The 12,795-nt window shown below is 37.9% G+C and overlaps 1 protein-coding gene across 23 annotated transcripts in view; it reads left to right on the plus strand.

Annotated features, from left to right (window-relative positions):
* Window positions 1-12,795, plus strand: part of cacna1aa (calcium channel, voltage-dependent, P/Q type, alpha 1A subunit, a) — a 136,048-nt gene that overhangs the window by 15,953 nt on the left and 107,300 nt on the right. The window lies entirely within an intron of this gene.

Consider the following 12,795-nt stretch of genomic DNA (forward strand, 5'->3'; position numbering starts at 1 on the left):
AAACTAGTGCAGCATAAGCCAAGCTAAGATTAGCATATGGATGCTTACATGCTAACAGAAATGAATCCTCAAAGCTTTGGCTGTAATTTCAGTGCTACATGTTCACATATACTTCAGGAAAAATATTTTTCATTAGTGAAACATATGACGATACCGAAGTTGGCTTCCTATTCACCAGCTTCTTGTTCAACCATTCTGGTACCTCAGGTGAAATATGGATCTTATGTTTAATACTACTGATCAGCTCTCAGGATCGGCTGAGTTAGGGAGATGTCAGCTGATCGCCAGTTGCATGTTTGGGCTGGAAATCCAGCTGATCGATCCGTCCATCTCTAACTTGGGTGATTTTTTTTGTGCGTGAAGATGGGGACATAGGTGAGAACAGCATGCATCCACTAACTGTCAATCATTTAAGGGCACCTAGCTTTTTAACGTGTTTAATACGAATTAGAACGTTTTTGTTGGTTTGCAGTAACTTAACATAGTAACTTTTATATTTTTCTCGTATTTTATTTTGTTTTGTAAGGTCCATTTTTGACATTTGTGACATTTATGTGCCAAAAACAGTTGTAATTCATTTTAGATGATAATTTTTAACCTCACTTTATCCCTTACAATTAAATATACTGTCTATGTTGCCGGCCCTTTAAGACTAATGTATGTAAATGATCTATGTATTCAGTATCGCTCAAAATGCTTTGTGTTAATGGGTAGGGATTGGATGTTTACACACTATGTCAGACTCTTTCACTTTTCCATGATATGGACCGTTTAACATAAAGAAGTATACGTTTAAGCCTATAATACTGATGATAGATTTTGAAGATAAAACATTACGTGTAAATAATTGTTCTAAAATTAGAGGCAGTGCCTTTGAAACACTGCCATAGGCCACACATTTTTTCCCCTTGTTCGGAGTTGTCATCACTCTTCAGCACTAAACTTTCAGGTGTTTAAACCACCTTTGGGTCAAGACAGTTTCACTATTTTCTGTTAACAGTAGTTTGGGAAAAAAAGCTGTTATTTAGACAAAACCTGCTTCATACCAAGAAAGAGACTTTGATAAACATGAAACTGAATGTTGAAGCTAAGTATACCCAAAGGATTAGAGTGCACTGACAGGCAGTGTAAGTGTGTCGACACCTTGAGCAGCAGATAAGTGAACGAAAATAATAATAAACTGAAAGTTTAGGTGAAGAAACAGTATGACATGGGGTGCATGGATGGGTGTGGGAAGGCTAAGACACTACATTAGCGTGAACTGTCTCTTACTACAGTGGCAGATATGCACAAGTAGCCAAACTACAGCAGTCAGTGCTTCATATGATATAGAACATGCTCACTCATTTCTGTTAAATTATTGCTAGCACTTTACTTATTTTGGCAAGCATTTTAATATGCATAACCTTGGCTTTATTTATACTTCTGTATATTAGCTGGTAAACCATCCTGAATCTCACAAGCTTTCAGTTTCATTCTGTTGATCTGGTCTGGCACTGTAGAGCTGAATAAAACATTTGTGGGTGACAACGGTGAGGAAATTAATCAAACTTCTATTCCACATGGGAAAAGAACAATTTTTTTTTCCATTACGCCTTTCAGTTCTGCTAAAACTGAGCTTTGGCATTGTTATGGTTTCTGCTTCTTCTGTGTCCCTCTCCATTTTAGACATTGTCTTATACACCTTTAGCCCTCGCTTGGCATTGGACCTGATGACCTTAGGCTCATGTGTGGCTGCTCCAGAGCATTCTATTCTGTTGGCTATGCTTTTCTGTGGAGTTTATACAAACTGTGCGCTGGGGTGCAGCTTAAGGTAACAATATTCATGAATATAGTGTAATTTACTCTGAGCAGAGTTTTCTACAGCAGAGGATTTTAGTAATAAAATCCTGAGAGTGTGTTGGAGTGTGAAGAAAGTTAAAGCAGTTTTGCTCCTTTATGCTTATGGATTGTGTAACAAAATGATTTTCTCGGTTCTTGCAGCCTCTCCTTTTGTGTTTTTTTTTTTTTTTTGCTTCACTCCTTTTTTTTCTCTCACTCTCCCTCCCTCTTCTCCGTCTGTCTCTCTCTCCATGTCTTTTTTGTCTGATAGGATGTGAAAGGCTGTCCCTTCTTCTCACATCCTCCCTTCCCTCTGGGTAACAGGGAGTCCAAACGAGCACATCCTACACTCATTCACACAACTCTCTAACTCTTGCTTTCTCTTCTCTTCTCTTCTCTTCTCTTCTCTTCTCTTCTCTTCTCTTCTCACATCTCCTGTAATGTGCTTTATTCTTTCATTCTCTTTTGTTCTCCTCTCTACCTCTCTATTCTCTCATCTCTTCTGTTCTTCTTCTCTTGTGAGTACTTCTTTGTCTCATCTTCTCTTCTGTTCATCCCTGTGCTCTTCTCTTTTCTTCTCTTTTTTTCTCTTCTCACATTTTGTAATATTCTTTATTCTTCTTGGCTATTTTCTCTCTTCTCTTCTTTATTTCTTTTGTTTATTGTCCTTTTTTCTAACCTCTTCTCTCATCTTTTCAGTTCAATCCTCTTCTCTTGTAATTAGTTGTTTATTCTCATTTTCTGTTCATTCCTATTCTCTTCTGTTCTATTTTATTCTCATCTCTTTTGTCTCCTCTCTTCTCGCCTTTTCTCTCCCATTCTCCTCTGTTCTCCTCTCTTATTTCTTATTCTATTTTATTTTCATCTGTTCTTTTCTCTTTTACATCTTCTCTTCTCTCCTCTTCTCTTTGTTTCTGTGTAGGTGTGTGATTTCATACCTGCTTATATCTGTCTCTAAGTGAGTGTAATGGTGTGTAATGTTGCAACTGCACACAGCTCAGCTGCTGCCGCAGACCCAGTCAACAAAACACACCCGTCAGCACTTTCTTACCTGTGCCACACACACACACACACACACACACACACACACACACACACACACAGAGCAGTGAGTAAACACGCTTTGCTATTCCTACAAATAGTGGATGCACAATACTGTGTAATTTGTTAGTATCCATTCTGGTGTAAGTTTGATAGTAATGCTGGCAGTAAAAGGATGCGCAGCTTGGCAGGCTTTGCATGTGTGTGTTTGTGTGTGTGTGTGTGTGTGTGTGTGTGTGTGTGTGTGTGTGTGTGTGTGTGTGCATGTGTGTTTGTTTTCTATAGCATGTGTAGTGAATTCACTGGCAAGTAGCATTTTCTCTGCATCTTGTTTTCTCTTTCAGTTTTTTTTTCAGGTTTGAGCTTTACATCTCTCTATCCTGCTCTGTCTGTTTACCTCTCTCTCCTTTGCTCTTTCTCTCTAACTCTACATTTCTCACTCACTTTATTTTTCTCATTCTTATTTAGGGATGATTACAGGAAATGTTGGCAAATTTTGATGGCCTGTTGATGGATAAAGAACCCTTTAATTATGCAAAGTACTTTCTTAAAGTGAGCATTTGTTTGCAGTGACATACAAATGCAGTAACATGAATAGAATACTTAATTTCATCACTGTAACCCTAAACATTCTGCTTTTCCTGAGTACAAAAAATATGTCATCAAATATGGGTTTGAAATATTTGTCAGATTGAAGTCTGATGCCAAATATCTGCTGATGATTCAGTTATCATTGTGCATCCTTTACTCTTTTCTCGCTCTCTCCATTTCTTATTTTTCTTTCTTTCTTTACATGTCTTCTACCTCTTTACTCTTTTCTTTTTCTCACTGTCTCCACATCTTGCATTTCTCTTGCTTTCTCTTTCTTGCAGTCTCTCTTCTGCTCTCTCTCTCTCTCTCTGTGTCTTGCATGCATTCTTTTTGTGAATTATTCAGCTCTGGTGGCTGGCTGGGTGGAGTGTGTGTGTGTGTGTGTGTGTGTGTGTGTGTGTGTGTGTGTGTGTGTGTGTGTGTGTGTGTGTGTGTGTGTGAGAGAGAGAGAGAGATGCTGACGTGGGAGAAGGTTATTTTTAGTGTATAGAGTGTGGGGAGAGTGTGTGATGGATTGATTTTTCATGCTCGTGTTCCTGAAGTCACGTGCTGCTGTTCCTACTGCTGCCTTTACCACATCCAAACCTCTACCTGCCTGCACCCACCCACCCACACACATAACCACCCACCCACCCACAAACATAACCACCCACCCACCCAGATACATGCGCACATACACACCTACAGTACACACACACACACACAAAGACACAGACACCATAACCTCCAAAACTCCAGTGTTCCATCAGGTGTTTACCACAAGGCTTATCCATGCTTTGCCTACAAATACGTTCTTTAGTAGCTACTGTATTATGTTTGGAAAAATATTAGGCTACATTTACACAGCAAGTAAAAGTGAAAATTTTCTCACCAAATCTGATTTTTTTTGTTTGGCTGTTCACAGTATCTTTTAACTGTGATCTGTTTGTGACATTAGTCGCTCCTAAACCAACCTGTTGTGCAAAAGACCAATGCTTCACATTGCTTTACGTGGCTCATCCAGTGGTAAACAATCATGACTGAACGAATGGCAGTTGCTCCCGGAGCTTTCGGTTTCACTTTCGCCAGCGTCACCGGAGTGATCATGTAGTTCCAATGGTTGTCAGCTGGGCTCATCACCCAGAATGTTTTCGAGCTTGTCATAAAAAGTGCACAGTCACTTCTTTGGTTTGTGTCTTCGGATTCTTTAAAACTTTCAGACTTTTAACTGTTCTTTGACGCTGCAGCGTCGTTCTTTCACTCAAAATCTCTTCAAATATGAAGCAGTTGTGATAAGTGTTTTCAAACATCACCATAAATGTTTATGAAGTCTCAGCAGTGCGAAATTATGTCGAGCTGTAAAAAAAAAAGTCCGATCTGCCAAATATTTCAGTACCATTTATGAAAGCATCTCAAATCGGAATTGAAAATGTCAAATTCAGTGTGTTTGCTGTTCACACTGCCACACAGATAACACATCTGTGTCATATATGATGAAAAGATCGGATTTGGGCCACATTTACCTGCTATGTGAACATAGCCTTAGGCTACTAGGCATGCGCCTTAATCTAGTGATAAAGAACAGAATTGCGAATATCATTCAAACTTTAACGTCACTTAGCTCAGCCTAATGCCTTCTTCTTTGAACACATTTCACCTGAAACAGACCATTTTGCCTGATGTACAACAGTTGAGACATGCTTTTACTGATTTGTCCTGAAAAATAATATCATGTCCCATCCACAATTGTTTCCCTTCTGAACAGCCAGTTTCTCTCTGGAATGTGTCACGTTAAGGAAGAAAAATGTCTTCTTATTTCTGAGTGACATGGACTTTAAGTATTCATAACCTAATACACTTGCTTATTTGGAGTCTGATGCCATATGATATTTTTATCTATAAAAATGGAAAAGTTCAGACAGAATTTAGGCTGTGCACTGTCACTACGTAACTGTGTCCTCTTCAGCTATACAACATGCTTTTGTCAAGTTTTAGGACATAGGTTCCATTTCCTTAAGCTTCCATTTCTTGTTAGCTACAGTAGCTTAAAAGCTCCAGACCAGAACTAAAAAAAATACAAGCTTTGTACCCCAAACATGTCTTGGTTGATCAGCTACATTTTGGGGTAAGGGAGTAAATTGAGAAAATTAGATTTTTTTCACTAAACTGTTCTTCTTTTAAAAGCTTAATGGGAGAGGCTCAGTAACTCTGTGAAGTCACTGAGAAAAGATCGGATGTGAAGGGAATGACATGTACAGAGAGAGGTAAATTAGAGAAATTACACTCCCCATGTCTTGTGTAAGCTACAGCTGGAGAAGGCAAGAACACACACACATAGAGTCCTATCCCTTCTCATTGCAAGAAGAAAATTAAAACCTTCCCTGCATATTTAATATTAAAAATGGAACTGGGGTTCTGTAGGCACTTTACAGTTCAGTTTGGTTAAAGTCCAGGCTGCCAAGATGAAATTATAACATGATTTTTTGTGAAATCTATTACCTACATCATTTGTTTTGCACAGTGTCCAAAAAATTGGACCTATTGTTTTTATTGTATGCGCTCTCTGTGACTTTCAGCGGTACTTACATTCTCTGAGCACCACAGGGCCACTCAGCATTTTGCTATTACTACACTAAATTGACAGTAAGAATTTCAGTGCACTTTCTACACAACAGTAAAGAGCTTTCACTCGTTTAGATTTTGATTAAATTAATACCAGAACATGACCACAAAAAGCCATAGTAGATAACATGTGGCTCATAAGGCAGTTAAAGTCTTTAAGATAAAAGACAAATACTAATTGTGAACTCAGCTAATGTTACTTACCTGGCCACGTTACTTTTACCTTTTACATTTGAACTTTTATAGGTTAAATTCACTAAATGGTTAAAGTTTTATTCCATGAACAAAATAAAGTAAATGTTTTCCAATGTGGTATAGCTGTGCTTTGAGACATATATATATATATATATAATACATATAATATATGTATTATATATTATATATGTATTATATATATATACCCCAAAATGTAGCTGATATAATATATATATATATATATATATATATAATACATATATATATATACATATATATATGTATTAAGGACAATTAGGCACTGCAGGGTGCGCGGCAAGTTTGCGGTGGCCTTTGGGGACACTGTGCAGAATGTACATAAAAATAGAATGCAATGATATGCAAATCATGTAAGACATATTTTTGAAGGAAAATACTACAAAGACAACATATCAAATGTTGAAACTGAGAAATTTAAAAAAATAAATGCCCATTTTGAATTTAATGCCAGCAACACGTAAAAAAGTTGGGACGGGGGCATGTTTACCTCTGTGTTTCATAACCTCTTCTTTTCACAACACTGGGAACTGAGGACGCCGACTGCTGTAGTTTTAAAAGAGAAATGTTTTCCCATTCTTGTTTGATAGAGGATTTCAGCTGCTCTGCAGTTCAAGGTCTGCTTTGTAATTTTTTCATTTCATAATGCGCCAAATGTTATCACTGGGTGACATTCTGGACAGATCAGTTTAGCACCTGGACTCTTTCAATATAGAGCACTGCTGTTGTAAATAACAATGCAGAATGTGGTTCCACTTCCCCTCGGTCCATTTTAAATGAACTTGGGCCCAGAGAAGGTGGCAGCATTTCTTTTTCAAAAAGGTTCTATATAGAACTATGTACAACATACTCTCCAATCAACATACTCTAAATCTTAACTACTTCCCCATGAAAAGAACCATTTAAGCATGCAGATGGTTCTATGTAGAACTCATGGTTTGATTACTGCAGGACAAATAGTCTTCTATTCAAACATTTGTGAATGGCTGAGCTTTTTTATATTTTGGGGCTGTAAGCAAAAATTTGGAAAATTCAAACAAAACAAACCTTTCCAAGAACAGGCCAGAAACTATTGAGAAAATTATTGTTTGATGATACTGTAAAGTGTTAAGTGCAGTATTTCAGATGTGGGAGGAATCAGAGTTAGATTACTTACAGTTGAGCTCTCAATAGCTAAATGTTAAAGTTCATAATAAATTTTAATTAAGTTTAATTTTTAGTTAAGTTTTAACTTAAAATTTATTGTATTTTCATTTTCAGTGAATAGTCAGACATAATTCACAGTCAGTTAGTATTCTAGCAGTTAATATTTGGAAGACTGTCCATCTTAAATGGAATAATAGAAGGGTGTCTGCTTTAGCAGATGTATTTTCACATCCAGTGGTTATTGCAACAGTGTCATTTATTAAGCTTTCTTTTCCTGTGATGCATGATAGCTCAGATAAAATATAATCAGTTTAAACATTACTTCTCACCACCAGCGGTGACAGTTGGGTCACTATTTCTTATAAGAACGTTTTGTAGTGCTCAGTGTGTTACAAAGCGCTGGATCCTAACCCTAACATTTATTCATTTGAAGGTTTACAGATAAGAGAGTAAAACTGAGATTGCTTTGACAAGAAAAAACTAACCCACTGCAAACTTTCATCACATACACAGTTAATCCGATCACAAGATGCAATGAACACTAGAACGAAAAGCGTGAGGAGATATGGAAAGCATAATGGAGTTTTCCAGTGGAGGCGTTCCTTTAGAGGAAGTGGAAAGGAGGTGGAGGGGGGGGGGGGGTAGAAAAAAACTGGCTCTATCTGGAGTTCATTAATAATGCAAGCTGCTGCTCCAGAATGGTGGGAATAGTATTAGAAAAGCAAACAGCCTGGGACCTTAAAGCAAGATGAGGAAATCGATATATATTTACATTCCAGCACACAGGCCTCTCAGGTCAGCGTGGTCGTCTGCTGCTAATTACACTCCCACTGATTTACACACACATTACCCAAACACACTGAAAGCGATAGTTCAGCAAAAAATCTAATTTGACTTATTTACTCCGTTATTTCAAATGTATTTGATCACCCAAAACATGTAGGTGTCCGTTTTTTTTTTTTTTTAGTTTTGCGCCAGGTAAATGTAGCTAGCAAGTAGTGGAAGCCTGTATTTCACTAGTTGGCATCATGCAAACTGCATGTCTAAATCATTCATGGTTGGACGTGAATATTTGATTATTCAGGTATTTGTTTGAATTGAATTCTGAATTTGAACTGAGGACCATTTGTCACTGTGTTTGCACACTGTGAAATTAGACCTCTGCATTTAACCCATCTGTGCAGTGAAACACCCACATACATGCACACTACTGAACACACACACTAGGGGCAGTGGGCAGCCCTAACCACGGCGCCCAAGGAACAATTGGGGGTTAGGTGCCTTGCTCAAGGGCACTTCAGTCATGGACCGTCAGCCGAGGGGATCGAACTGGCAACCTTCCAGTCACAGGGGTGGTTCCCTAACCTCCTGCCCACAATTGTTGGATAAGTATTCCGTTTTTAATTTTGGGCATTGGACTTTTTTTTTGGCTAAATGTAGGCCATCAATAAAGGTGAACTGCAACTTTGTAACATTTAGAGTTCTCTGGAGAAAGTTAGACAGTTTGAGGTTAGGGTCTATAACTCAGCTTTTTTATTTACCAAAAAGAGCGGCAAGCACAGTGAGAAGAAACACAGCTTCTCCAGCACTAACACCTAAAAGCACAGCTGTCTGCTGTACTTTGAAACACCTATCACTCCACCTATATTCAGACTCTTTGACATAAAAGTTCTTGTATGGATAAGCCTAAACCGGCTCAACATAAACATTTCTCTTCTTTAAAAAACTGAGCCACTTATAATATGACGTGGCTATGTGACACTACATTTTATCAGCGCATTCTTGTACAATATTTATACCTTTTAGTTGTTGTGAAGCGGTGGTTAACCAGTGCATGCACTGGGCTGTTACCCTAGCCTGCTACTAAGAGATGCTAGTGGGCCTGGTGGACAGTGCAAAGCCATGTCTACCAGGTCAAGCATCTCTTAATAAACATGGAAATAGACTGTTCTGATTGTTTGTCATGATTGTGCTGCATTCAAAAAGCAGTCCATTTGAAACATCTCTTGTAATTTCAGCATAAAAGAGCAGAATTATACTGCTATAGGCTGAATAGGCAGATATAAAGGTGCTGACATTATGTAACTTCACAAAAACTATATAGACTGGGGAGTGAGTGCCATATTTTTTTAAACCTTCAATGTTTACGCGCTACATTAGACTTTGATTTAAAAATTATTAAGGCATGGTTTGAGGCAAGTGAGAAGTGATTTAGGTTTGCAGCTTGCATGATGTTAAAGTGAACAGCGAGTGCACATTTTTGCTTTATGTTAGGCTGGTAATAAATACAGTGCTATAGTGTTGAGAGTGTGTTTGAAATGCAATTAAAATACTAGCAAAACACGTTAACTACACAGGACATTTCCATTTAGTTACATTTTTCTCATCTATCTCAATCTAATTCTCTGTATCCATGATCTGAATTTTTTTGTTTCTTTTTGCTCGTCTTTCTGGGTCTTTGGCTCGTTTCTTCCATTTTCTTCTCCTCTGTTCCTTCATTTCTCCATCATTGCATGCGTGTGTGTGTTTCTTGCTGACGGTGCAGACTGTATTCAGCCTAACAGTGCCGGGCCCATGGCGAGAGATGATTGATGTGCAGGTTGAGTGAGAGAGCTGGAGCGAGGGATAGCGTGGAGAGACAGAGGCATGGAGGGAAACAAGGGAGCTGGCAGAGTGCTTAGAGAGAAGGGGACAGAAAAGGATGGAAAGGGAGAGAGTGATGGGGAAAGTAGAAAAAAAGAGGTAATGATAGAGGCAAAGAGAGATAGTACAAAGAGAAAGGAAGGAGAGAGAGTGTTATGAAGATTAGTCATCAGAACAGAGTCAGTATACATTAGTCAAGCATTCTTTCTCTCCGTGTCATTTTTTCTGCTCTCGTTTGTCTCTCACTCTTTTTACGTGTAATGTCATTCCTGGGTCTTTTCAGTGGATCAGTGGTGGTTAAATGGGCGTGTGTGTGTGTGTGTGTATTTATTCTTTCTCTCAGTCCCCTTTCACAGACATTTTTGCGACAATATTGTTTTGCAAATATCTTTGTGTCAGTGGATGTAAGCCACTTTGTTAACTTGGGTTCTGTTTTTGTTGTAACATCGTTTTGAGAATCCCTTGCTTCTACACGAGGCACAGAAAGAACGGTCTGTGATTGGTCAGTTTTTATGCCAGTCAAGTATCCCTTTCCTGTCAAAGTAGGCGTAAGAGTGGGCATGCAACCATGAGACCTCTCATGAGAACTACGTAATGCTTTCTGTATTGTGCCTCATTTAAAAAACAGTCTGGGCTGGAACACTCCTTATAAAGGTGTATATAGGTGCATTTATGTTACTGCTTTGGTTTTTGTGACATTACACTATGAATTGAAAATCAACAGTTTTGAAGGTTAATGTCCACATATGGACTGTGTGGAAAAAAGGTAGCAAAATTACATGAATATTGTCTAACATAAGGGCCATGTGTAGAAATTGTTTTTGAATTTTTGGATGCTGTGGGATGCAGCACAGTGCATGTATTGTTTGCTGACCTTTATGCTATAGAAGAACAAAACATTTGGGTGACACTTGGTTACTATGCTAAAATGACAGCAATTTATTCATTATGCTGCATTTGTAATCCTCTACTAGTTAATGTTTCATTTCTCTGTAAGGGTAAACCAAGTGGATTTGTTGGCATTGGCATCGACAGATATCCACATGAGAAATATCAAAAATCATCATCAGCCCTGAATTGGTATGTCCTACTTATGAAACTACACATGAAAATATGGATGTTTTTTTAACTTAAATTAAGTAACCTGTTTGCTTTACATTTTGAGTTTCTTGAACCACTAATAGCCAGTTGTTATAACAGTGATCTGTCTTATATTTTATGTATTTTACTGTATTTTAATAAACATTTAGCTGCTGCCCTGTAAATATAATTTACATTTAAAAATGTAAATAACCTGGCTGACATAAAATTCTGACTTTTTATTGTTCTAAGTTTAGTAAAATCAAAATTTTAAGTCATGTGACTTACTCTTACTCTCTTGATTAACAGTCTTGCCATACAGGAGGAGATGCAAACATGATAAAGACACCGGTATCAGTAGAGTGTGTGTGTGTGTGTGTGTGTGTCTGTGTGTGTCTGTGTGTGTCTGTGTGTGGGTGTGTGTGTGTGTGTGTGTGTGTGTGTGTGTGTGTGTGTGTGTGTGTGTGTGTCATTGCTGTTTAGAATGTGGAGATGTGGGTGGTTAATAATTGAAGGCTTCTGGCAGATCACAGCAGTGTCTGTATATTCACACACACACACACACACACACACACACACACATACACACAATTTTAAACACACCTTTTCACAGCAGTGGAGAGAGAGGGCCTTTCAAAGCACCTCACAGACGCATACACTCATGGCGGTCACATCACACTGCGGCCATATCACACGCTGGCAGCTAAGGCATAGCGACCGGACATTGATTCATCCTCTCTGAGAGAAACGCACACCCTTTCTTTCATCTCTCCATTTTGCCAAGCACTTCTGGGAAAAAAAGAGCAGAGTTTCCGGTCACACACAGCGTCTTTGTGTAGTGGTTCCACATCCATTTGTATTACACACTGTTAAAAATAATTTGTGTAATATTTTGCTTATGTATGAAACACATTCATTTTTTATATAATGTCTGGAGAAAGGGACATACTTATGTCCCATATATATCATATGCACAGTACTGAGCAAAAGTTAGAGACCACCTTTTATTTATTTTAATTTCCATTCAGAAAGATCATTAAGTACAAGTTATGTATTTTTCCGCATCAAGCAGTAAATACATTTAAATACAAATTACACAGAAGCCTCAAAAACTGCATTTAATATCACATTTTGTCAGTATTTAGAGTCCCACCCTTTGCCTTTATTCTGTTCTTTTCAGACACTTTCATTATATTATTTTCACTCCTCCAAAGTTCAGTCTTAGATGTTGGTGGCATCTCATAATTCTCAAGATGCGAGTAATCCCAAATGTACTTAACATAAATGTAAATTTTGGTGTTCATGAGTCTGAGGTTGCCGGTCTGTTGTTCTGAGAACACCAGCAACTTTGTTTGATTTACCTGTTTTCTTTTCTCAGTATTGGTTTCTTGACAACTATGTTTTGCTTGTAAAAACACTGTTAAACATTTATGTATAACCTGTATAACCTCATATCTCCAAAATGATTACTTTTAATGTAAGTCAATGGAACCAAATTTTTTTCAAGGTAATTTTGGTTAACACTATGTAAAGTACAACAGGCATTTTCAAATTATGTCAAAAACTGAAGAATGGGGACAAAAATGTGATGCATTAGTGAAACCAGTAGTAGTGTGTAGTCTTTAGATGTGTGGCTAGACG

Source organism: Pygocentrus nattereri, chromosome 14, assembly GCF_015220715.1.
Source record: "Pygocentrus nattereri isolate fPygNat1 chromosome 14, fPygNat1.pri, whole genome shotgun sequence".
In the NCBI taxonomy this organism is placed as follows: domain Eukaryota; kingdom Metazoa; phylum Chordata; class Actinopteri; order Characiformes; family Serrasalmidae; genus Pygocentrus; species Pygocentrus nattereri.